This window comes from Salvelinus fontinalis, chromosome 10, assembly GCF_029448725.1.
Source record: "Salvelinus fontinalis isolate EN_2023a chromosome 10, ASM2944872v1, whole genome shotgun sequence".
Taxonomy (NCBI): Eukaryota; Metazoa; Chordata; class Actinopteri; order Salmoniformes; family Salmonidae; genus Salvelinus; species Salvelinus fontinalis.
The window spans coordinates 13,695,105-13,720,363 of record NC_074674.1 but is presented as its reverse complement, the minus strand read 5'-3'; the positions used below and the strand labels follow the sequence as shown (position 1 = coordinate 13,720,363).

At 41.7% G+C, this 25,259-nt stretch overlaps 1 pseudogene; it reads right to left on the bottom strand.

The window, feature by feature from the left end:
* Nucleotides 1–2,274: 2,274 nt before the first annotated feature.
* Nucleotides 2,275–25,259, bottom strand: part of LOC129863650 (cAMP-specific 3',5'-cyclic phosphodiesterase 4D-like) — an 81,933-nt pseudogene continuing 58,948 nt past the window's right edge.

The window sequence follows — 25,259 nt, the reverse complement described above, 5'->3', positions numbered from 1 at the left end:
GTAGTGAACTATATGTAATTCAACTAGTAATTTCACTAGGTTTTGCAGTAGCTTGGTGGTAGATGAACTATGGTCAAATCTAGGTAGTATTTTCAGTAGTTAATTCGTTTTTTTGCCATAACTACTGGAGCTACACACTACTTAAAACATTTACAAATTATGTAAACTACAATTTCCTTTCTTTTTCGGCATCCGATCTGCACAATTCTCAGTTTAAACATTAAACATTGTGTTTAATAGGCAAAATTACACATTTTGTTAACATATGACCCCAAAGTGAACTGACCTTGCAATTTGTAGTCTATGACAATTTAAATTGACATATGATCATCTTTCACAAAGTAGTTTTGATGTAGTGAACTACATTTTCAAAGTAACTTTAGTTAAGTAAACTATATTTTTCTTAAGGGTAGCTGTATCGTACCTTAACTTCTTCCAGTGTGAAGTAATTGGTAGCTTGGTAAACTATATGTTCAGAGTAGCTTCCACAACACCGATGTTACCATAGCGTGTTCATTTGCCTATGAAAAGTGAGAATTATGCAGGTCTGATACCGAAAAATATATTTTATTTAATTTTTGCTAAACAAGTAGTGTGTAATTCCAGTAGTTTGCTACACTGCTACATGGCAAAAAAAGTAATTAACTACTGAAAATACTACCTCGATTTGAATTTAGTTATACTGCAAATTGTAGTAAAATTACTAGTTGAACTAAATGTAGTTCACTACTCCCCAACACTGTTGACAACTAGAAATGTTTATGCTTACTGAAGGTCAATTGGGGTTATTCATAAACCATAAAGATAGAGTCGGCGAAATTACATTGCCATGAGCAGCACCACAGATATTGCGATGAGCAAGATGCATGACTTCGCTCTCGCACAGTCACACACAGTATCTGTGCATGTGCACGAGTTCGCTTCACGCATTCACAACGTGGTAGCCACGGGACCAAAACAGCGCTTCAACACTCTTAGTTGTGGCGGAAATGAACCCACTTTGCTGTTTACTTTCTGCATATACGTCATATCGCTGACTCTACCTGTAACAGCTGAGAAACATGTACTACCTATTTCAAAACATATTTAACAATGTATAGATAGATTGGATAGTCTATTTGTCTAGTAAGTTTGATTGGATAGAACTGATCGCCACATGCTCTTCTCATACTCGGGATGTTGACAAGACATATCATATTCAAATGGAAAAATGGCATACGCATATTATTCATAATTATTATTATTATAATATTCTTAAGCTCAGTAGTTACCAGCTTCTTTCTGTTTTGAACAATAAAAACAGGTGGTACATTAAAACATGCAAAGTAAAGTTACACGAATAACCCAAAAGCTCTCAAGCAGAATACCACACGTTCATATAAGATATCACTATCTGAAATACCTGGGTGAGAAGTTATAAAAGCTAACAAAAAAGCAGAGTGAGTGTAAAGACCTTAGTCATATCTACTCAGTACAAACACACATTGCAGGAAAGACCACACCCATTATGATGCGACACACCTCTTCTCAAAATGGTTGCAATAAATGACGAAGATTCTCAGTTGAACATCTTCCTCTGCTTTTTCTCTTTCTGTCTCTCTGTTAGCAAAAGTACAATCTACAAAAAGATCCCAGTTTTACGCACAAAACTGAGGAGGTCAAAAATCAGCGTTTTGGCTGCATTTTCTACCAGTACGTTTTCAAGGAAGACGAACTTCAGAAAAAAAAGGTCTCTTTGAAATCATCTCACAACATATGTCTTTGTCTCTCCTTATAATATCCATCATAGATTTTTCAGATCGTATAAGTGGACTGGGGTCACCTTGCAGTCCATCTTTCCCCGTCTTTGTCTGTCCTCCAATGATGCTATAGTTGGGACTGTTCCAAGCATCCTATTTGTTGCCCATGTGCTCAGTCAGGGAATCAAAGAACACTTCCTGCACTGACTAGAAGTGGGAGGATCTAGAGGAGAGGTGGGAGATGGAGTTTGGCATTTGAACTCAAACCCACCAGGCATCGACAGACATACACCTCACTCCCGACAGGCCGAACAAACAAGAACATAAACAAAAATGGAGGCAATAAAGTTGACAAATTTTCTTGAGTGCAAAAGTGTGGAGCTCCAAGCAAGGGAGTCTTGAGGGGAGGAGAGGGGGTCTGTGCCCCCATATCGCCTCTAGTCGGAGTGTAGTGAGGAGAGGCCTGGGCTTGAGCAGGGCAACGTGTGCTTTAGAACTCATGACGACTCAGTGTTACTGACATCATGGCAATTATTAGTATTCAACTCATCCCTTGAGATGTTGTCGTAACGTGACAGTCTCTCTTTCGCAGTTTGGCAACCCGCACCGTTTCGCCTGCTGCTATGTATCAGCCGCTCTCTGCTCCTCCTCGCCCTTCTCTTTCCCTTTCCCTCCACCAACTCCACCATACTCGGTACACGGCCTTCACCCTCTTCCTCCTCTTCGTCCAACAGGATCTCTGTGGATACCGAGTCCTGCATGCAGAGCTTTTTCGAGTCACAACTATTCTCCTCCTCTTCCCCCTCCTCTGGTTGACTGCCGCTGTCTTTCTCTGTGTCCGTCTCTCTGTCCTCTTCCAGTGTGAGCTCAAACTGGAATTTGGCCCCAGGGAGGTGGCCGCTGCTGTGGTCAGATTTGTTTGGGGTGGGCAAGGGGCTCTGGGGGATGGTGCTCTGGTACCACTCCCTGTTGTCCTCCAGAGTCTCCAGGATGTCCTGGGCGTCAGGGTGCACCAGGTCAGCCCACGTCTCCCACAGTGGGTGGACGATGTAGTCGATGAACCCCACCTGGAGAGAAAATGTGTATCAGCTTGAGTTTGTACTGAAATAAATTGTCAGGTCAGATATTAACTTCCTTTGTGTGTCTGTGTGCGGGAGCTCTTGTGCACATGTTTATATACTATATGTGTATACTGTATTTACCTGGCTCTTCTGTACAGAGGCGTTGTGTTTGTCACACATGGGGCTGATCTCCATGCCTCTCTCCCTCTCCCTGTCCCCCTGGCTGAAGAACTCTTCCATAATGCGGTCGGTCCACTGGCGGTACAGCTGCAGGGGCTTGGTCGGATTACTGAGGTCTGCACAGTGCACTATATTCTGGAGTACCTGGAGAGAGAATTAGAATAGAAAATCCCCTTTATACAAACACACTTCTTAGGGCCAGGGGTTCCGCTAGCAGCAACCCTCGACAACATTCCGCTGAAAAGGCAGCGCGCCAAATTCAAAAATATTTTTTTGAAATATGTAACTTTCACACATTAACAAGTGCAATACACCAAATGAAAGATAAACTTCTTGTTACTCTACCCATCGTGTCCGCTTTCAAAAAAGCTTTACAGCGAAAGCACAACATATGACTATGTTGGGTCAGAGGCAAGTCGCAAAAACACACACAGCCATTTTTCCAGCCAAAGAGAGGAGTCACAAAAAGAAAAATAAAGATAAAATGAATCACTAACCTTTGATGATCTTCATCAGATGACACTCATAGGACTTCATGTTACACAATACATGTATGTTTTGTTCAATAAAGTGCATATTTATATCCAAAAATCTCAGTTTACATTGGCGTGTTACGTTCAGTAATGTTTTGCTTCCAAAACATCCGATGATTTTGCAGAGATTTCCAGAAATATTCATAATAAACATTGATAAAAGATACAAGTGTTATTCACAGAATTAAAGATAGACTTCTCCTTAATGCAACCGCTGTGTCAGATTTTAAAAAAACTTTACGGAATAAGCACACCATGCAATAATCTGAGTACGGAGCTCAGAGACCAAATCAGCCAAAGAAATATCTGCCATGTTGGAGTCAACATTAGTCAGAAATAGCATTATAAATATTCACTTACCTTTGATGATCTTCATCAGAATGCACTCCCAGGAATCCCAGTTCCACAATAAATGTTTGTTTTGTTCGATAATGTCCATCATTTATGTCCAAATTCCTCCTAGTTGTTCTCGAGTTCAGTACACTTTCCAAACTCAAGACGCGAGTGCAAGTCCAGCGGAAAGTACGGACAAAAAGTTAAAAAAGTTATATTACAGTCCGTAGAAACATGACAAACTAAGTATTGAATCAATCTTTAGGATGTTTTTAACATAAATCTTCAATAATGTTCCAACCGGAGAATTCCTTTGTCTTCAGAAATGAGATGGAACAGAGCTCGCTCTCACATGAACGCGCATGGTCAGTGCATGTTCAGCTCATGGTAGACCTTACTCAATCCCCTCTCATTCGGCCCCACTTCACAATAGAAGCATCAGACAAGGTTCTAAAGACTGTTGACATCTAGTGGAAGCCTTAGGAAGTGCAACATGACCCATATCCCACTTTGTATTCGATAGGCCAAGGGTTAAAAAACTACAACCCTCAGATTTCCCACTTCCTGGTTGGATTTTTCTCAGGGTTTCGCCTGCCATATGAGTTCTGTTATACTCACAGACATCATTCAAACAGTTTTAGAAACTTCAGAGTGTTCTCTATCCAAATCTACTAATAATATGCATATATTAGCAGCTGGAACTGAGTAGAAAACAGTTCTTCTGAGTGGAGGACTGTCCACTACACTGGTGGTCACATTATGCAGGGGCCCACACAAGACCGGCCTGCATTGCATGAAGGCACCTGGCAACGCCTGCCACATCAGTACCTTGTGAGAGGTTGTTTTCACTCTCTGGACATATGGTACAGAAGAAGAGAGCAGCTTTATCATCTAAAAATGTCAACAGGCGTGTTTGTCTTTGCAACTGGCTCAGTAAAAAGAAATAGGAGGACGACTTAAGTGTATGGTCATAGGTTTATGTTCTGTGGAATTCATGACATTGTTGGACAGGTTTACGCTCTTTGTTGTTTGTATCCATAGAGACAGTTATTTTTTTCTTATAGCCAACCCTCCAATCAGTAATTGGGAGAACAATCATTTGCAATGGCTGAAGCTTAGTGTGTGTGTGTGTGTGTGTGAATTTCAAGAAAATGTATGAGGGAGTAGACATACTGGGAGCATTAGTAAGTTCCAGGACTTTTGTAATGCTTATTTTGTTTATGGTGAATATGCCAATAAAAAAATTCTGATACAGAATGTCCCTAAATACCTATAATGCCTTTTTTTAAATGGAAAAATATTAATTGAGCAAATTTAAGCAAATACTTTTTTTTTACGATTAACTACAGAATTTTAGGCGATTAACCGGGATTAGTGATTTTAATCGTTTGACAGCCCTAGTATTTTACAGTCAATATACAACCTAACCACGACATTACAAAATACGTAATTTCGACCAGTTTTGCCTGCAGGGTGACGATATGTGAAGTAGCAGCCAACCTGTATCCTGTCATTGTAGTTATCTAGTAGTAGAACTCCAGAGCTGGTGACTTTCTTGGTCTCCACCATGGTCTTCAGGTCCGCCAGAAGATTCATGTGCTTGGACATGTCAGTAGCTAGTACCTACGGGGACAAACAACAACATGTTGGATTAGTTCAATTGGGTGCTAAACTGGAACTCACTCACTCAAGCAGTCACTCACTTTCATTTGACAAATATTTTGCAATGTTCATATCTGTATCACTCACTCATTAATTAATTCATCCCTTTACTAGCTAGGTTCCTCCACCCAACCACCCCACTCACTATGTCTATGACCATTTTCCTGAGCGACTGACGTTGTTTCTTGGTCAGGTTCTGAAAGATGTCACAGTTGTCTTCCTGCAGCAGCTTGAAGCCTACGGCCAGGTGGTGGTTCTCCAGGACTGACGAGTCATTGTACATGAGGGCCAGCTCTGAGTCTGGAGGGAAAACACACAGATAAAAGCACATGGTTAGAAAGCAGCTTTTCCGACATCATTTTGAATATTAGAGTAACATACTTCAGGATAATATTCATTAGGTATTTCCAGAGAAGCACGTCATTTTTTTGCGAGTGTGTGTGTCTGTAGATTTGATTTGGTATGTCACTATCTCTCTTTGCCACACACATGCACGTTGCATATTGAATAAAGTGAATCAAGTAGCCAAAGAAACATATTGGGACACTTTAACTACACGTGCACGCACAAGCGCAGACACAACACACAATGCCTACTACTCTGAGTAATCCCTACCTCATTTGACAGAGACAAGTCAAATATATATCTCTATCTATTGCACATACGCAGGCGCGCAGTCACACACACAATCACACACACAGGCACGTACACGCACACGCGCGCGTTCACGCAAGCACACATGGACGCACGCACGCACATACGGATTCCAAAGGATGGGTCCAAATAATTTGTTGCCATGGTGGCTAGGCTAACACATGTTATGTCATATCAGGATTGCGTAACTGGTGAGGATCAAAATCAGCTCCCAGTCAATCAGCCTAGAGAACAGACAGTCCAATCCCAACATTGTATAATCTTATACTAAGACAATGAATCCGGTTTCAATATGAATCAATGTACCCTTCATTCTATCTACAATACCATTTGGCTTGAACTTAGTTCATTTGTCTTGCAAGGCAATATTTTCTAGCCTGGTCCCAAATCTGTTTTTGCTGTCTTGACAACTATACGGTCATTGTCACGCTAAAGTTGTTCATGTCAATGTCCATAGGAGATGATTATACAGCACAAACAGATCTGGGACCAGGCTACATATTTTGCCCATTGGCAGATAATTGTATGTATTTATGAGTACCATGCCACCGTGAGTACCATGACTCTTGGGCTGCTAACCCAGTCAGGGAGTGTCCACCCGACACACTCTCTCTCTCTCTCTCTCTCTCTCTCTCTCTCTCTCTCTCTCTCTCTCTCTCTCTCTATCTCTCTCTCTCTCTCTCTCTCTCTCTCTCTCTCTCTCTCTCTCTCGGAATGATAGAAGTCTCTTTGTGTCCTCCACAATTAACTCATATGGAGTTAATTGTTAGTTAACTCATATTTTACACACTATGCGTGTAAAAGAATCACTCAAACACAAGCATTTTGCTACACCCGCAATAACATCTACTAAATATTTGTATGTGAAAAATAAAAATTGATTTGAAGAGAAAAGCTCGTCTTAAAACAGCCATCTACATTAGCACTGCGATAAAAGGCAAAAACGGCATGTCATGTGAGGTCGAATAGCTCATAACTGCAAAACATGGGAAAGACCACTCACTGGTACTGATGAGAAACTGGTTGGAGACCCCCGGGTGGTCTACGTCATGAATAGCACTGGCAAAGATGGCAGCAAGGATTTCCAGGTCTGTGAACACAGCCTGCAAAGACAAGAGGTGGAACAACTATATGAGCACAACAAAACAATGAACACAATCTCACTGTATGAACCTCACTGTTCAATCCATCAAAACCAGGGTCATTCAAAAGGGAAGAAAACAGATTGGAACATACCTGGACTTGTCTAATAAGAAACTATCGTCTTTGTTATCCATTGCAAAATGTTTTAAAACATTTTCTGTTGCCTGCCCTAATGAACACAACTCAGGTTACATTTAAAGCAAGTTTTAAGCAAGACAAATATAAAAACAGATATAATTGCTGTGTTAAAAACACATTATTAACAGAACATAAGCCAAAAAGTTAAAAGAGGTGGCCATATTGACCATATCAAATCCTACCAACAAAGTTTCTCCCCATAAAGCAACGGAGATGGTCCATTCCCCTACCTCTAGAACAGGCGTGGACAGAAGCACGTGAGTGGATTGGGTGACATCAGCAGCATGGATGTTATTGTGATAGGCTACATCGCCATGGTAATAGTCTTCTAGAGTCTTCAGGTAAGTTATAAAGGTGTCTAATGGTATTTTGAATGTTTCAAATAAATGTCTTTCCTGAAAATGAGAGAACATTAAACACGGTCAAAACGGATCAAGAATAATGTCAGAATTATGGGTCAACTGACTGCTATTCACATATACTACACCAACACACACACCGACACCGACACACACACCAACACACACACACAGTAAATTATTATAAACGTTCATACCTGAAAAATTGTGTACATCATTACTGTTAAAGGCCGGTTCCCCGAAAGCTCGGTGACTTTGAAAAGATTAAGGCCCCATTTATTGATGTCCTCAAGCTCCTGAAATCAGACATCATGGCCCGTTTTAGACACACCATTTTCCTCCAAACATACACTACATGTGCAGAAGAAATTGGATACCTGCTCGTCGAACATCTCATTCCAAAATTATGGGCATTGATATGGAGTTGGTCCCCCCTTTTGCTGCTATAACAGCCTCCACTCTTCTGGGAAGGCTTTCCACTAGATGTTGGAACATTGCTGCGGGGACTTGCTTCCATTCAGCCACAATAGCATTAGGCTCGCAGTCAGCGTTCCAATACATCCCAAAGGTGTTCGATGGTGTTGAGTTCAGGGCTCTGTGCAGGCCACTCAAGTCCTTCCACACCGATCTCAACAAACCATTTCTGTATGGACCTTGCTTTGTGCACGGGGGCATTGTCATGCTGAAATAGGAAAGGGCCCCAAACTGTTGCCACAAAGTTGGAAGCACAGAATCATCTAGACTGTCATTGTATGCTGTAGTGTTAATATTTCCCTTCACTGGAACTAAGGGGCCTAGCCCGAAACATGAGCAATAGCCCCAGACCATTATTCCTCCTCCTCCAAACTTTACAGTTGGCACTATGCATTGGGGAAGGTAAGGTTCTCCTGGCATCCGCCAACCCCAGATTCGTCCATCGGACTTCCAGGCGGTGAAGCGTAATTCAGATGGTGAAGCATTTCCACTGTTCCAGAGTCCAATGGAGGCGAGCTTTACACCACTCCAGCCGACGCTTGGCATTGCGCATGGTGATCTTAGGCCTGTGTGCGGCTGCTCAGCCATGGAAACCCATTTCATGAAGCTCCCTACGAACAGTTATTGTACTGATGTTGCTTCCAGAGGCAGTTTGGAACTCGGTAGTGAGTGTTGAAACTGAGGACAGATGATTTTTTACACGCTACGCCCTTCAGCACTCGGCGATCCCGTTCTGTAAGCTTGTGTGGCCTACCACTTTGCGGCTGAACAGTTGTTGCTCGAAGACGTCTCCACTTCACAATAACAGCACTTACAGTTGTCCGGTACAGCTCTAGCAGGGCAGGAATTTGATGAAGTGACTTGTTGGAAAAGTGGCATCGTATGACAGCGCCACGTTGAAAGTCACTGAGCTCTTCAGTATGGGCCGGTCTACTGCCGATGTTTGTCTACGGAGATTGTATGGCTGTGTGCTCGATTTTATACACCTGTCAGCAATGGGTCTGGCTGAAATAGCCGAATCCACTAATTTGAAAGGGTGTCCACATACATTTGCCATCTAGTGTATTATAATAAGAAATTATATACATTAATACACAATTACACATTTTCCATGACAAAAATGCATAACTCCGGTATAGTCTGGAATTCAACCAAAACAACATTGTAGGTTTATCCGTACTGCGCTGTACAAAATCACATTCTAAGTAAAGATGTTTCGAGACAATGTCTGTATCACAGTCTAACAACAGACAATTAAGACATAAATAACGCAAAGCCAGTATCATCTTAATAATATAGGGTGTATCTTCAGAGCTACTTCGTTACTTTTCTGGATTGGGTATTCACCACGTAGCATGTTTGGTTGAATCCAGCCCATCTCCCTTATTACCACATGCCCTGTGCCAATCAGCAATCCACTGTGGCATAACATTATATAGGTGACCCTTTAAGGCATCCTATTACCTGGATCTCAATTTAGTCCATATCACTATATGGGAAATTACAGAAGTGACCCTTTTAGGCATCCAATCACCAGCAACTTGATCGATTTTGGCCTAAATCTGAAGTGGTGATCAGTGCTAGAAGTTTAATAAGCACTAGAACATGGGTTAGCTCTGGTGGTAATCTCTAGCTAGCTACGATGGTGCCCTAAAGTACTATAACAGAACAGTGGGAAAATGACTAGAATAAAAATAGAATGATCGAACAATGAAGAGGCCCGGTTCAGGCTGCACTTCACCTTGGGAAAAGTACAAAAGTCCAGATAAAGGCCCGGCCAAAACTCAAAAGGACATTATGTAGCTAGAGGTTAAAGTGATACACAATTGTGTACTACATCAATCATTTGACATTTAGCAGACACTCTTATCCAGAGCAACTTACAGTAGTGAGTGCAAACATTTCCATACTAGTCCCCCGTGGGAATTGAACCCACAACCCTGGTGTTGCCAGCACCATTCTCTACCAACTGAGCCACACAATATGTTATAAAATGTGTATGATATGTTACAAATTCCAATTTGTACAATATGTTAGGATTTTGTAAGTGCTTAAGATCCCAGACTGCATCTTTAAGTTCCTTCCTCAAGGGCACAACAGTATTTCTATCCTAAGTTCATAACAGATACAGTGGGGCAAAAAAGTATTTAGTCAGCCACCAATTGTGCAAGTTCTCCCACTTAAAAAGATGAGAGAGGCCTGTAATTTTCATCATAGGTACACTTCAACTATGACAGACAAAATGAGGGAAAAAAATCCAGAAAATCACATTGTAGGATTTTTAATTAATTTATTTGCAAATTATGGTGGAAAATAAGTATTTGGTCAATAACAAAAGTTTATCTCAATACTTTGTTATATACCCTTTGCTGGCAATGACAGAGGTCAAACGTTTTCTGTAAGTCTTCACAAGGTTTTCACACCCTGTTGCTGGTATTTTGGCCCATTCCTCCATGCAGATCTCCTCTAGAGCAGTGATGTTTTGGGGCTGTTGCTGGGCAACACGGACTTTCAACTCCCTCCAAAGATTTTCTATGGGGTTGAGATCTGGAGACTGGCTAGGCCACTCCAGGACCTTGAAATGCTTCTTACGAAGCCACTCCTTCGTTGCCCGGGCGGTGTGTTTGGGATCATTGTCATGCTGAAAGACCCAGCCACGTTTCATCTTCAATGCCCTTGCTGATGGAAGGAGGTTTTCACTCAAAATCTCACGATACATGGCCCCATTCATTCTTTCCTTTACACGGATCAGTCGTCCTGGTCCCTTTGCAGAGAAACAGCCCCAAAGCATGATGTTTCCACCCCCATGCTTCACAGTAGATATGGTGTTCCTTGGATGCAACTCAGCATTCTTTGTCCTCCAAACATGACGAGTTGAGTTTTTACCAAAAAGTTATATTTTGGTTTCATCTGACCATATGACATTCTCCCAATCTTCTTCTGGATCATCCAAATGCTCTCTAGCAAACTTCAGACGGGCCTGGACATGTACTGGCTTAAGCAGGGGGACACGTCTGGCACTGCAGGATTTGAGTCCCTGGCGGCGTAGTGTGTTACTGATGGTAGGCTTTGTTACTTTGGTCCCAGCTCTCTGCAGGTCATTCACTAGGTCCCCCCGTGTGGTTCTGGGATTTTTGCTCACCGTTCTTGTGATCATTTTGACCCCACGGGGTGAGATCTTGCGTGGAGCCCCAGATCGAGGGAGATTATCAGTGGTCTTGTATGTCTTCCATTTCCTAATAATTGCTCCCACAGTTGATTTCTTCAAACCAAGCTGCTTACCTATTGCATATTCAGTCTTCCCAGCCTGGTGCAGGTCTACAATTTTGTTTCTGGTGTCCTTTGACAGCTCTTTGGTCTTGGCCATAGTGGAGTTTGGAGTGTGACTGTTTGAGGTTGTGGACAGGTGTCTTTTATACTGATAACAAGTTCAAACAGGTGCCATTAATACAGGTAACGAGTGGAGGACAGAGGAGCCTCTTAAAGAAGAAGTTACAGGTCTGTGAGAGCCAGAAATCCTGCTTGTTTGTAGGTGACCAAATACTTATTTTCCACCATAATTTGCAAATAAATCCTACAATGTGATTTTCTGGATTTTTTTTCCTCATTTTGTCTGTCATAGTTGAAGTGTACCTATGATGAAAATTACTGGCCTCTCTCATCTTTTTAAGTGGGAGAACTTGCACAATTGGTGGCTGACTAAATACTTTTTTGCCCCACTGTAAATAGTTGACTTTAGTTTGTAAAACAAAAGCGCAACCAAAAGATTGCTCTTATATCTGATTGTTTTATCTACCTATCTATTTTATCTAAAATGTCAATATATTGTCAAAATGCTCCTTCACCGTTGCCAGTTTGTTGTCTGTCCCGGTCTTGACCCCAAAGCGGGGTACATTCGAGTTGGAGAGGCTAGTGCTGTGCTGCAGCTTCTTCACACCACTCATCTGACACATGGGCTTGGCATTCTTCTTGTCCGTCTTCACCTTCTGCATCTGGGGGCATGGCCTCTCCGCGCCATGCTGCTTGTCTGGGGAAGAGTGAAGGAAGGAGGGGATAGATATAGGACGAGAGGAACGAAATACACAAAGTTATTTTTTGTTGTTGCATATTTTATGCTCGTCGGCTGAAGCCTAACTTGAGATCGCACTCTCCAATAATCATGCATTGAGGTCAATTGGGGACTTGATTTACGCACCCTGATCTCAAGTTAGGATTGGTCCTCGTTGACTAAACATACATGGTTACATTTTATCAAACGATATGAATTGTTATAGGGCAATTCCGTAACGGAATTACACTGAGAATGGTATACCAAAAAGTATACCAAACAAAAAACATTGATTTTAAAGTTTAACAAACCATAGTTCTCTACGGACTACTTAACAATTTCACAGATTTTTAAAAAAAACTAAAACACATTTACAGGAAGAACTATGCAGATACAAAGTTGGGCACAGATTAAAACTGAGGGATATTTTACCATAATTCTGTTACTAAATTTTGCATCTGCATAGTTTTTCTAGTAATTGTTTATTTTTTTTACTGTGTAAATTGTTGAAAGTAGTCATTGTGCATAGAGTTGTATGGTTTGTTACACTTTACAAGCAATGTTTTTTGTTTAACATACCTTTTAAAGTGAAAAATCAGAGTCTCAGTGTAATTCTGTTACTGTGGAATTGCCCAATACCCAAATTATTTGGAGGCTTTTTGGCTATGGGGAGTTTCAGTTTCAGGGGACATTTTTGTGGACTGAGTGATTGAGACTCGTACTTGTTGTTATAAGTACTGACAACAGAACAGCAAGGTCAGTCAGTCTTACCTAAGAAGGTTCTGGAGATGAACTCAGAGACCTGGTTCCCCGAGCGACTCATCTGAGACAGGTGAGACAGCTCCCTGTTCAACATCCTCTTGAACTGGACACAGAGAGAGGGAAGAGAAAGAAAATGAGATAGAGAGGGGGGGATTACTCCTGTGCATATATGATATTGTGTAGAATATAAAGGGTAAATAATAGCATACTTAGCGTACATACATCATAAAGCATCACAACGATGTCACATTATTTCACTTTTTTACCTCAATGAAAATGACTGCACTGATGAAAACACTTAACAAACCAGTGAAGTAAAAACCCTTCTCTCAAGTTTTTGGAATGACACTGTGAATGAATAGACATTATCCAAAGGCAGCAACCCAAACCTACAAGCTTTAACATAAGCTTAGCTATCTGGGATCTGTTGAAAATATTTTGCTCCGGAAAACGAAAATGAGTGTTTCTTATTGGAATAGGTAGCCTGTCCCTGTTTTAGTCGGTATTTTTCCATTTGGTGCCTAATGAACTAAGCCCTGAAATTGCTTGAATTCTAAATCAGCATCAAGGTCAACATACCGTAGCTTTATGTACCCCCATGACACAGAACGTAATAAGTTTTGTGTCATGGTGGTACATCGATGCAGTAAAATCGAAAACAGATAGACCCAAAACATGTACACAAAGGTGTCCCTCAAAACATTGTCATACAATGAATCATGACATAATCCATAAAGTAGTGTCACCATGGCCTTGATGGCATAATCTCCACATTATTTTGAGGCAAATAAACCTAGAGGATAGAAACAAGATTGAATACAGAAGGCGTAAGGTAGGCGAATACACACAAAACATCACTAATCTAGTTATGACTATAACATCAATGATAAAGTATTATCCTCCCCCCCAAAAAATCCAATGCTGAATAACCGGATAGAATGGGACCTAGAGCATCTGAAGGGTCCGTAAGACAGGTAGCTACATAACGAGGACACTAGTCAGCTGCGTCTTCGACTAGCTCTTTGGAGCGGACCTGACATGGTTGTGGAGAAGATGCTAGCTACGTCTGAGGAAGACTGCACCAATCAGTGACCGTCAAGCCCAAATTGAACCAAGAGCATTCAAGATGTGCCTATTAGGCAAGTGAACGGCATTCATTTGGTGTTCTAATTCCACCGTGGAAGACATGAATACTAACTGAAATCCCTCGCAGTGCATCCCTATAACTATTGGCCTGATCTTAGTGTCTAAATGGTTGTGGATTTACTCGGACCTTGTGTGTGTGCGGGATGTGCATACTTGCAAGTGTGTAATCTAAAGCAATATTTTTGGTGAACACTCACAAGACATAGGGTGTTTCTCAATATGTATACTACTTCCTGTGCGCCACACTCCCCCTACTACAAAAAGTAGTAGCTATAGGTTATCCCTCCATGGTTATTTAGCCCAAGTTAGCTGGTCAGCTAAGCTAGCTATCACACACCACAATCCATGGCTACATGGGTGACTACACAGTCTGCAAGTACTCTGTCAACCCTGGGAAAGCATGCCAATATAACCTGATACTAGCTACATGACAAATAAACATCCTTCAACAACGTATCCCTGGATGTTATTTTTTGAAGTGAGAGGGCAGGAGTGAGAGATATGCGTGCCTCACAGTAACCTCAGCCCGACTATGCCCTGTAACATTACTGCCTATTCACTTATTCTGCTGCCAATCAGCCAGGCTAATGGCAATACAGACGACACAAGATACATAAGCAAACTTATCAGCCAGCTAGTTTAACAGGCAAAAACGTTATGCAAAGTTCAGTGCCTAGCTAGCTACAAATTCTTCTTGGCCCTATTGACTTAATATTGGGTTGCGATCTACGCATACTACAGTGGGTGTTGTAGGCAGCTAAACATGAAAAAAATGAACACAGTGTGTATTTATTCAGATTTCAAGATACAATATTGTAGTCAGGAAACATGGGATGTGAACGGGCAACATTTCATTCTGAAGAAGTACTTTCTCTCGCTTCAGCCCAAATAATGGCCGCCATTTATTTTTTTTGAGTCATATTTCAGTGTATACTTTCCATTGAAGCTGGCATGATGCATGCTTTGAAATGTGTAGAAGCGGAGTACGCATCTGAGGAGTGCCTCCGTGTTCCGGTTTCGCATACTTTGATTTGGACTCATACTCCGACTGGTGTGTGCTCCAATTTGCGTGCTCAGAGTACATTAGTATGCATATTGAGAAACACCCATAGAGTAAGCCAAATATACACAGTGTACAAAACATTAGAAACACCTTCCTAATACTGAGTTGCACCCCCTTTTGTCCTCATGGACTCTACAAGGTGTTGAAATTGTTCCACAGAGATGCTGGTCCATGTTGACTCCAATGCTTTCCACAGTTGTGTCAAGTTGGCTGGATGTTCTTTGGGTGGTGGATCATTCTTGATACACACAGGAAACTTTTGAGTGTGAAAAATCCAGCAGCGTTGCAGTTCTTGTCACACACAAATCGGTGCACCGGGCATTGACTACCATAGCCCGTTCAGAGGCAATTAAATATTTTTTACCATCTAAATGGCACACATACATACACAATTCATGTCTCTATTGTCTCAAGGCTTAAAAAGCATTCTTTGACTCTGGTCTCCTCCCCTTCATCTACACTGATTGAAGTGTATTTAACAGGTTACACCAATTAGGGGTCATAGCTTTCACATGGATTCACCTGGTCAGTCTGTGTCATGGAAAGAGTAGGTGTTCCTAATGAAATGTACACTCAGGGTAGACTAATGCTGCTACTACTACTATATTTCACAATGGGTCGAAAGTGAGAAAATAAAGTCCCTTCGGAGAAGGGCAAGAGCTTAAAAAATCTGCAGCTCACTGAAAAAAAGCAAGCTGTTGAAGATCAGTGACGCACATCCTCCAAAACTCTTAGAATCAACCCTTGTGATTGATGCTGAGAAGAGAAACACATTTTACACAAGTGTGCAATGCACTGTGCAGTATAATTGATGCAACATAAAGCATTGTTACACTTATTTAACGTCAGTAACCTCTACTATTACCATAGTGGATGTGAACACAGCTCTCTTTGCAATTCAAAAGAGAATCATGCAAAAGCAGATACGTCTTTGATGAACACTTCCTGGTTGTGAGAACGTGGCTTATGAAGGGTTATTAATGGAGGGAAACAAAGCAGCGCTATTTATATGGAGATAGCTAACACCCACTAGTCCCATGCTCTCGTCCTCGCCCAGCATTTCATGAATGGACACACAGGGACAGACAAGTCATGGACGAGCTCATTTGAAAAACAAATCCAAGGAGATCCGTAGTGGCTCTCTACTGTACGTAAAGGGGAGGGCCTATCTAGGTCTGAGGCACAAGGATACTGTAGTTGCGTGTCTTATTAAAAGGGGATGGTCGTAGATATTATGCGTGGTCATAATGAGTGTCGTTACAAAGGGAATTGTTGAGTTGAGTTCATGCCCGACTACATTGCAGCAAAAGCCAGATCTTACAACGCCTAGATAGGTATTTAACATATCAGCTGATCACACCATACAGTATGATATAGCAATCTGGTACCCGACTGCACAGTTGATGACGTAGCACACAACCGTTGGTTGATTCAATGCAACGCCTGTGCATCTAGTCGACAGTTTGGTCACTTCCTAAAGCGATGGCCTTATGCCAGAGGCAATGGCTAGGAAATATCTGGACAGGTATGATTGTGACACACAACTATTGTATGCTGAATTAGCCTGTGTTCGGTGTATTATGTGTACATTTACATTTACATTTAAGTCATTTAGCAGACGCTCTTATCCAGAGCGACTTACAAATTGGTGCATTCACCTTATGACATCCAGTGGAACAGCCACTTTACACATCATCATACATCATCATACATGCACAAACACAGCACTCACATAAGACGGCTGTGAAAGCAAAGCATTAGGTCGGAACTATGGGCTAGAGTGCAGCCCAGTTGGTCAACCTTGCAGAATAAACTACGGTGGTTGCGCAACTAAACGTTTTGCGTTTATGCTGCGGGACTTAGAGGTAATTTGTGGTTTAGTGCGGTACCCTGCGGCACCACTTCATTGCTCCAGACCAGCGCAAGGGGGAGGTAGAGCACCGATTATGCTTTTGGGTCCTACTGTGTCTCTAACTGACAATGAATGGGCGACATAAACATATATAGAAACTGATAATTGTGCACAACTTCAGTTTTACTTACTAAAACTGTTTTTATTCTAAGAGAAATTTAGACTACAATTAGGGTGTGGAAATGTTAGGATTATTTTGCTCTTACTGTAGTACTGTAGCCTACTCCCGGTTATGTTGTACAGTGTCTGAGTGGGTCAGCGGTCTAAGACACTGCATCGCTGTGCAAACAGAGACTGGGAGACCCATGAGGCGACTGTGGGCTTTTGGTTTCTCTCCCTCTAAAAACAGAAATAAATGATTCTAAATAACAAACTGGCTTTATTTACAAATTAGAAACAATTTCTCACCGCATGTTCAAGAATGGCCATTTTCCTCGCTCACTTTAGTATTTGAAAACGAAATCCCCACAATATCGTTCTTTTTTTACAGAAAGCGATAATTATTAATATTATTAACAATTAATTTAGAATGATATAAAAGCCCCTTAGATATTCTCACAGACCAGATTTGTCCTTATGAAAAATGCCCCTTAAATATTAATTTATAATCCTCCAATCCTCTAAATCAGTGGTTCCTAAACGTTTTGTAGTCCCGTACCCCTTCAAACATTCAACCTCCCGCTGTGTACCCCCTCTAGCACCAGGGTCAGCGCACTCTCAAATGTTGTTTTTTGCCATCATTGTAAGCCTGCCACACACACTACACAATACATTTATTGAACATAAGAATGAGTGTGAGTTTTTGTCACAACCCGGCTCGTGGGGAGTGAAAGAGCTCTTATAGGACCAGGGCACAAATAACATAATAATCAAAAATGTTGCTCTTTATTTAGCCATCTTACATATAAAACTTTATTTGTTCATCGGAAATTGTGAATAACTCACCATAGGTTAATGAGACGGGTGTGCTTGACAGGATGCACATAACTCTTCAATGTTGGGTTGTATTGGAGAGAGTCTCAGTCTTAAATAATTTTCCACACACAGTCTGTGCCTGTATTTAATTTTCATGCTAGTGAGGGCCGAGAATCCACTCTCACATAGGTACGTGGTTGCAAAGGGCATCAGTGTTAAGGTTAAACCTCTTGCCGCTCAGATCCCTTTATCGGGATCATTTTCGTCTACATCTGGTGAATTGCAGAGCGCCAAATTCAAATTAAATTACAAAAAATATGTAATTTTCATGAAATCACAAGTGCAATACACCAAAACACTGCTTAACTTGTTGTTAGTCCAGCCGGCGTGTCAGATTTCAAAAAGGCTTTACGGTGAAATCAAACCATGCGATTATGTGAGGACAGCTCTCAGCAGACAAAACATTACAAACAGCTAGCAGCAAAGTAGATTGGTCACGAAAGTCAGAAAAGCAATACAATTAATCACTTACCTTTGATGATCTTCGTATGTTTGCACTCACAAGACTCCCAGTTACACAATAAATGTTTGTTTTGTTCGATAAAGATTATCTTTATATCCCAAAAACTTTGGTTGGCGCATTTTGTTCAGTAATCCACAGGCTCGTGCGGTCACGACGGGCAGACGAAAATTCCAAATAGTATCCGTAAAGTTCGTAGAAACATGTCAGACGTTTTTATAATCAATCCTCAGGTTGTTTTTACAATAAATAATCGATAATATTTCAACCGTACGGTAGCCTTTTCAATAGAAGAGAGAAAGAAAAAGTCTCGCTCCCGGCGCAGGCGCATGCACAAATCTGAGGACATCTGGCTATCCACTGACGTGATGTGATCATTCTCGCTCATTTTTCAGAATAAAAGCCTGAAACTATGTCTAAAGACTGTTCACACCTTGTGGAAGCCATAGGGAAAGGAATCTGGTTGATATCCCTTTAAATGGAGGATAGGCTTGCAATGGAAAAGAGTAGTTTCAGAAAAACAGCACTTCCTGGATGGATTTTCCTCAGGTTTTCGCCTGCCATATCAGTTCTGTTATACTCACAGACAATATTTTGACAGTGTTGGAAACTTTAGAGTGTTTTCTATCCTAATCTGCCAATTATATGCATATTCTAGCGTCTGGGCCTGAGAAATAGGCAGTTTACTTTGGGCACGTTTTTCATCCAAACATCAAAATACTGCCCCCTAGCCTAAAGAGGTAGCACAATTTGCCAAGGCAGGATACTCTGAGTGCAGATCTATCAAGAAATCTGGCAGTGGCTTCTGATTAAATTCAATTTTCACAGAACCGCTTGTTGCAATTTCGATGAGGCTCTCTTGTTCAGATATCGGTAAGTGGACTGGAGTTAGGGCATGAAAGGGAATACGAATCCAGTTGTTTGTGTCATCCGTTTCGGGAAAGCACCTGCGTCATTGCGCATCCAGTTCACCCATGTGCTTCGCTATATCACATTTGACATTCCCCTTAAGCTTGAGTTCATTTGCACTCAAAAATAATCATACGATGGAAAGACCTGTGTGTTGTCCTTGTTAATGCAGACAGAGAAGAGCTCCAACTTCTTAATCATAGCCTCAATTTTGTCCCGCACATTGAATATAGTTGCGGAGAGTCCATGTAATCCTAGATTCACATCATTCAGGTGAGAAAAAACATCACCCAGATATGCCAGTCGTGTGAGAAACTCGTCATCATGCAAGCGGTCAGACAAGGGAAAATGACGGTCAGTAAAAATTTTTTTTAACTCATCTCTCGATTCAAGAAAAAGTGTCAATACTTTGCCCATTGATAACCAGCGCACTTCTGTATGTTGTAAAAGCGTTACAAGGTCGCTGCCCATATCATTGCATAATGCAGAAAATACACAAGAGTTCAGGGGCCTTGCTTTAATTAACAAAGTTAACCATTTTCACTGTAGTGTCCAAAACGTCTTTCAAGCTGTCAGGCACTCCCTTGGCAGCAAGAGCCTCTCAGTGGATGCTGCAGTATACCCAAGTGGCATCGGGAGCAACTGCTTTCACACGCGTTACCACTCCATGGTAATGCGCGTGCAATGTCTCATTGTCATTTGCTATTATTATATTGAACCTATTCGGTTAACTTTAGCTAGCTATGACAATCGGCTTGTATTGCTAGTACTCAACCGATTGGGTTTATGGTTCATTGTTTAGCTAGCATGTCTAAACAAAAGACTCCACTTCACCAGATAATTACATGACCCATCAACTTATCCAGGTATGTCTGACGCTGATTATGGCTATCTATTGTATAATAATGCCAAAATATTTGCATCTGGAATTTGTCTTTCAGCATCAGTAGAACACGCCTGACTTTCCTCCACCAGTCATACAAGGAGAATGGTCTAATGCCTCCCATCAAAAAGAGAGCTGGATCAAGCAAGCACAGGTTACAGCTGAAGCATGAGGACTTGCAGCGAGTTGTGAACTTCATCAGTAAGTTCTCAGAGGATAATGCAATAGTATTACCAAAATGCCACCCAGGACACAAACACTTTGGTGGAAAGCTGCTGCCATCTCACGTGACAAAAGCAGCAGTGTGGCGTCTCTACAAGGAATCGATGACAACACTTGGTATGCAAAGCATAAACAACACATTTGGATTATTTAATTTACCTCCAACATGATTGGCATTAATTTTATTGATCTCACATTATTTCTGTGTTTTCCAGAGGTTTGTGTAGTCAGGCTGTCTTCTTTCAGGAATGTATGGAGAAAATATCTGCCCCACATCTCAAGCACTAAGCCAAGGACAGACCTGTGCTGGCAGTGCCAGAGGAACAACTATCAGGTCTTCAGATCTGCCAATCTGCCAGAAGCTGTGAAGTCAGCCAAGCTGAAGAAGCAAGAGCAGCATCTCCTGCTTGTACAGGGTGAGCGGTGTGTCTACCAGAAGACGGTTGCTGACAGTAAGACCACCGGTCAACACCTGCTGTTGTCTCTCGGGCCCCTACTGAACCAGCAAGCAAAGACATCAGGATGTATTACAGGTTTGATTTTGATCAACAAGTAAGAAATATTTCTACCATTATACTGATTAAGGACACACACACACATATATATATATATATATATATATATATATATATATATATATATATATATATATATATATATATATATATATATATATACACTGCTCAAAAAAATAAAGGGAACACTAAAATAACACATCCTAGATATGAATGAATGAAATATTCTTATTAAATACTTTTTTCTTTACATAGTTGAATGTGCTGACAACAAAATCACACAAACATTATCAATGGAAATCAAATATATCAACCCATGGAGGTCTGGATTTGGAGTCACACTCAAAATTAAAGTGGAAAACCACACTACAGGCTGATCCAACTTTGATGCAATGTCCTTAAAACAAGTCAAAATGAGGCTCAGTAGTGTGTGGGGCCTCCACGTGCCTGTATGACCTCCATACAACGCCTGGGCATGCTCCTGATGAGGTGGCGGATGGTCTCCTGAGGGATCTCCTCCCAGACCTGGACTAAAGCATCCGCCAACTCCTGGACAGTCTGTGGTGCAAAGTGGCGTTGGTGGATGGAGCAAGACATGATGTCCCAGATGTGCTCAATTGGATTCAGGTCTGGGGAACGGGCGGGCCAGTCCATAGCATCAATGCCTTCCTCTTGCAGGAACTGCTGACACACTCCAGCCACATGAGGTCTAGCATTGTCTTGCATTAGGAGGAACCCAGGGCCAAACGCACCAGCATATGGTCTCACAAGGGGTCTCAGGATCTCATCTCGGTACCTAATGGCAGTCAGGCTACCTCTGGCGAGCACATGGAGGGCTGTGCGGCCCCCCAAAGAAATGCCACCCCACACCATGACTGACCCACCGCCAAACCGGTCATGCTGGAGGATGTTGCAGGCAGCAGAACGTTCTCCACGGCGTCTCCAGACTCTGTCACGTCTGTCACGTGCTCAGTGTGAACCTGCTTTCATCTGTGAAGAGCACAGGGCGCCAGTGGCGAATTTGCCAATCTTGGTGTTCTCTGGCAAATGCCAAACGTCCTGCACGGTGTTGGGCTGTAAGCACAACCCCCACCTGTGGACGTCGGGCCCTCATACCACCCTCATGGAGTCTGTTTCTGACCATTTGAGCAGACACATGCACATTTGTGGCCTGCTGGAGATCATTTTGCAGGGCTCTGGCAGTGCTCCTCCTGCTCCTCCTTGCACAAAGGCGGAGGTGGCGGTCCTGCTGCTGGGTTGTTGCCCTCCTACGGCCTCCTCCGCGTCTCCTGATGTACTGGCCTGTCTCCTGGTAGCGCCTCCATGCTCTGGACACTACGCTGACAGACACAGCAAACCTTCTTGCCACAGCTCGCATTGATGTGCCATCCTGGATGAGCTGCACTACCTGAGCCACTTGTGTGGGTTGTAGACTCCGTCTCATGCTACTACTAGAGTGAAAGCACCGCCAGCATTCAAAAGTGACCAAAACATCAGCCAGGAAGCATAGGAACTGAGAAGTGGTTTGTGGTCACCACCTGCAGAACCACTCCTTTATTGGGGGTGTCTTGCTAATTGCCTATAATTTCCACCTGTTGTCTATTCCATTTGCACAACAGCATGTGAAATTTATTGTCAATCAGTGTTGCTTCCTAAGTGGACAGTTTGATTTCACAGAAGTGTGATTGACTTGGAGTTACATTGTGTTGTTTAAGTGTTCCCTTTATTTTTTTGAGCAGTGTATATATATATATATATATATATATATATATATATATATATATGTATATATATATATATATATATATATATATATATATATATAGTTATATACAGTGGGGCAAAAAAGTATTTAGTCAGCCACCAATTGTGCAAGTTCTCCCACTTAAAAAGATATATATATAGTGGGGAGAACAAGTATTTGATACACTGCCGATTTTGCAGGTTTTCCTACTTACAAAGCATGTAGAGGTCTGTAATTTTTTATCATAGGTACACTTCAACTGTGAGAGACGGAATCTAAAATTCCAGAATATCACATGATTTTTAAGTAATTAATTTGCATTAAAATCTTGATGTGATTGGACTGACTGAAACATGACTTAAGCCTGATGAATTTACTGTGTGAAATGAGGCCTCTCCTCTTGGTTACAGTAGTGACCATATCCCCTGCGCATCCAGCAAAGGCAGAGGTGTTGCTAACATTTACGATAGCAAATTTCAATTTACCAAAAAAATGACTACGTTTTCGTCTTTTGAGCTTGTAGTCATGAAATCTATGCAGCCTACTAAATCACTTTTTATAGCTACTGTTTACAGGCCTCCTGGGCCATAAACAGCGTTCCTCACCGAGTTCCCTGAATTCCTATCGGACCTTGTAGTCATGGCAGGTAATTTTCCAATTTTTGGTGACGTTAATATTCACATGATAAAGTCCACAGACCCTCTCCAAAAGGCTTTCGGGGCCATCATCGACTCCAACATGTCTCTGGACCTACTCACTGTCAGTCATACTCTGGACCTAGTTTGTCCCATGGAATAAATGTTGTGGATCTTAATTTTTTATCTCATAATCTTGGACCACCATTTTATTACGTTTGCAATTGCAACAAATAATCTGCTTAAACCCCAACCAAGGATCATCAAAAGCCATGCAAAGATTCCTAGATGCCCTTCCAGACTCCCTCCACCTACCCAAGGATGTCAGACCACAAAAATCGGTTAACCACCTAACTGAGGAACTGAATTTAACCTTGCGTAATACCCTAGATGCAGTCGCACCCCTAAAAACAAAAAACATTTGTCATAAGAAACTAGCTCCCTGGCATACAGAAAATACCCGAGCCCTGAAGCAAGCTTCCAGAAAACTTGAACGGAAATGGCGCTCCACCAAACCGGAAGTCTTCCGACTAGTTTGGAAAGACAGTACTGCGCAATATTGAAGAGCCCTCACGGCTGCTCGATCATCCTATTTTTCCAACTTAATTAAGGAGAATAAGAATAATCCAATATGTATTTTTGATACTTTCGCAAAGCTAACTAAAAAGCAGCATTCCCCAAGAGAGGATGGCTTTCACTTCAGCAGTGATAAAGTCATCAACTTCTTTGACAAAAAGACCATCATTGGAAAGCATATTACGGACTCCTCTTTGAATCTGCGAAGTTGTCCAACGCTCAGTTGTCCTGAGTCTGCACAACACTGCCAGGACCTAGGATCAAGGGAGACACTCAAGTTTTTTCATCCTATATCTCTTGACACATTCATGAAAATAGTCATGGCCTCTAAACCTTCAAGCTGCATACTGGACCCTATTACACCTAAACTACTGAAAGAGATGCTTCCTCTGCTTGGCCCTCCTATGTTGAACATAATAAAATGGCTCCCTATGCACCGGATGTGCACCAAACTCACTAAAAGTGGCAGTAATAAAGCCTCTTTTGAAAAAGCCAAACCTTGACCGAGAAAATATAAAACACTATCGGCCTAAATCGAATCTCCCATTCCTCTCAAAAATGTTAGAAAAAGCTGTTGCGCAGCAACTCAGTGCCTTCCTGAAGATAAACAACGTACACAAAACGCTTCAGTCTGGTTTTAGACCCCATCATATCACTGAGACTGCACTCGTGAAGGTGGTAAGTTACCTTTTAATGGCATCAGACCAAGGCTCTGCATCAGTCCTTGTGCTCCTAGACCTTAGTGCTGCTTTTGACACCATCGATCACCACATTCTTCCAGAGATTGGAAACCCAAATTGGTTTAGATCTTATCTGTCGGAAAGATATCAGTTTGTGTCTGTGGATGGTTTGTCCTCTGACAAATTAATTGTACGTTTCGGTGTTCCTTAAGATTCCGTTTTAGGACCACTATTGTTTTCACTATATATTTTGTATCATGGTGATTTCGTTCGGAAACATAATGTTAACTTTCACTGCTATGCGGACGATACACAACTGTACATTTCGATGAAACATGGTGAAGCCCCAAAATTGCCCTCCCTGGAAGCCTGTATTTCAGACATAAGGCAGTGGATGGCGGCAAATGTTTTACTTTTAAACTCGGACAAAATAGAGATGTTAGGTTCCAAGAA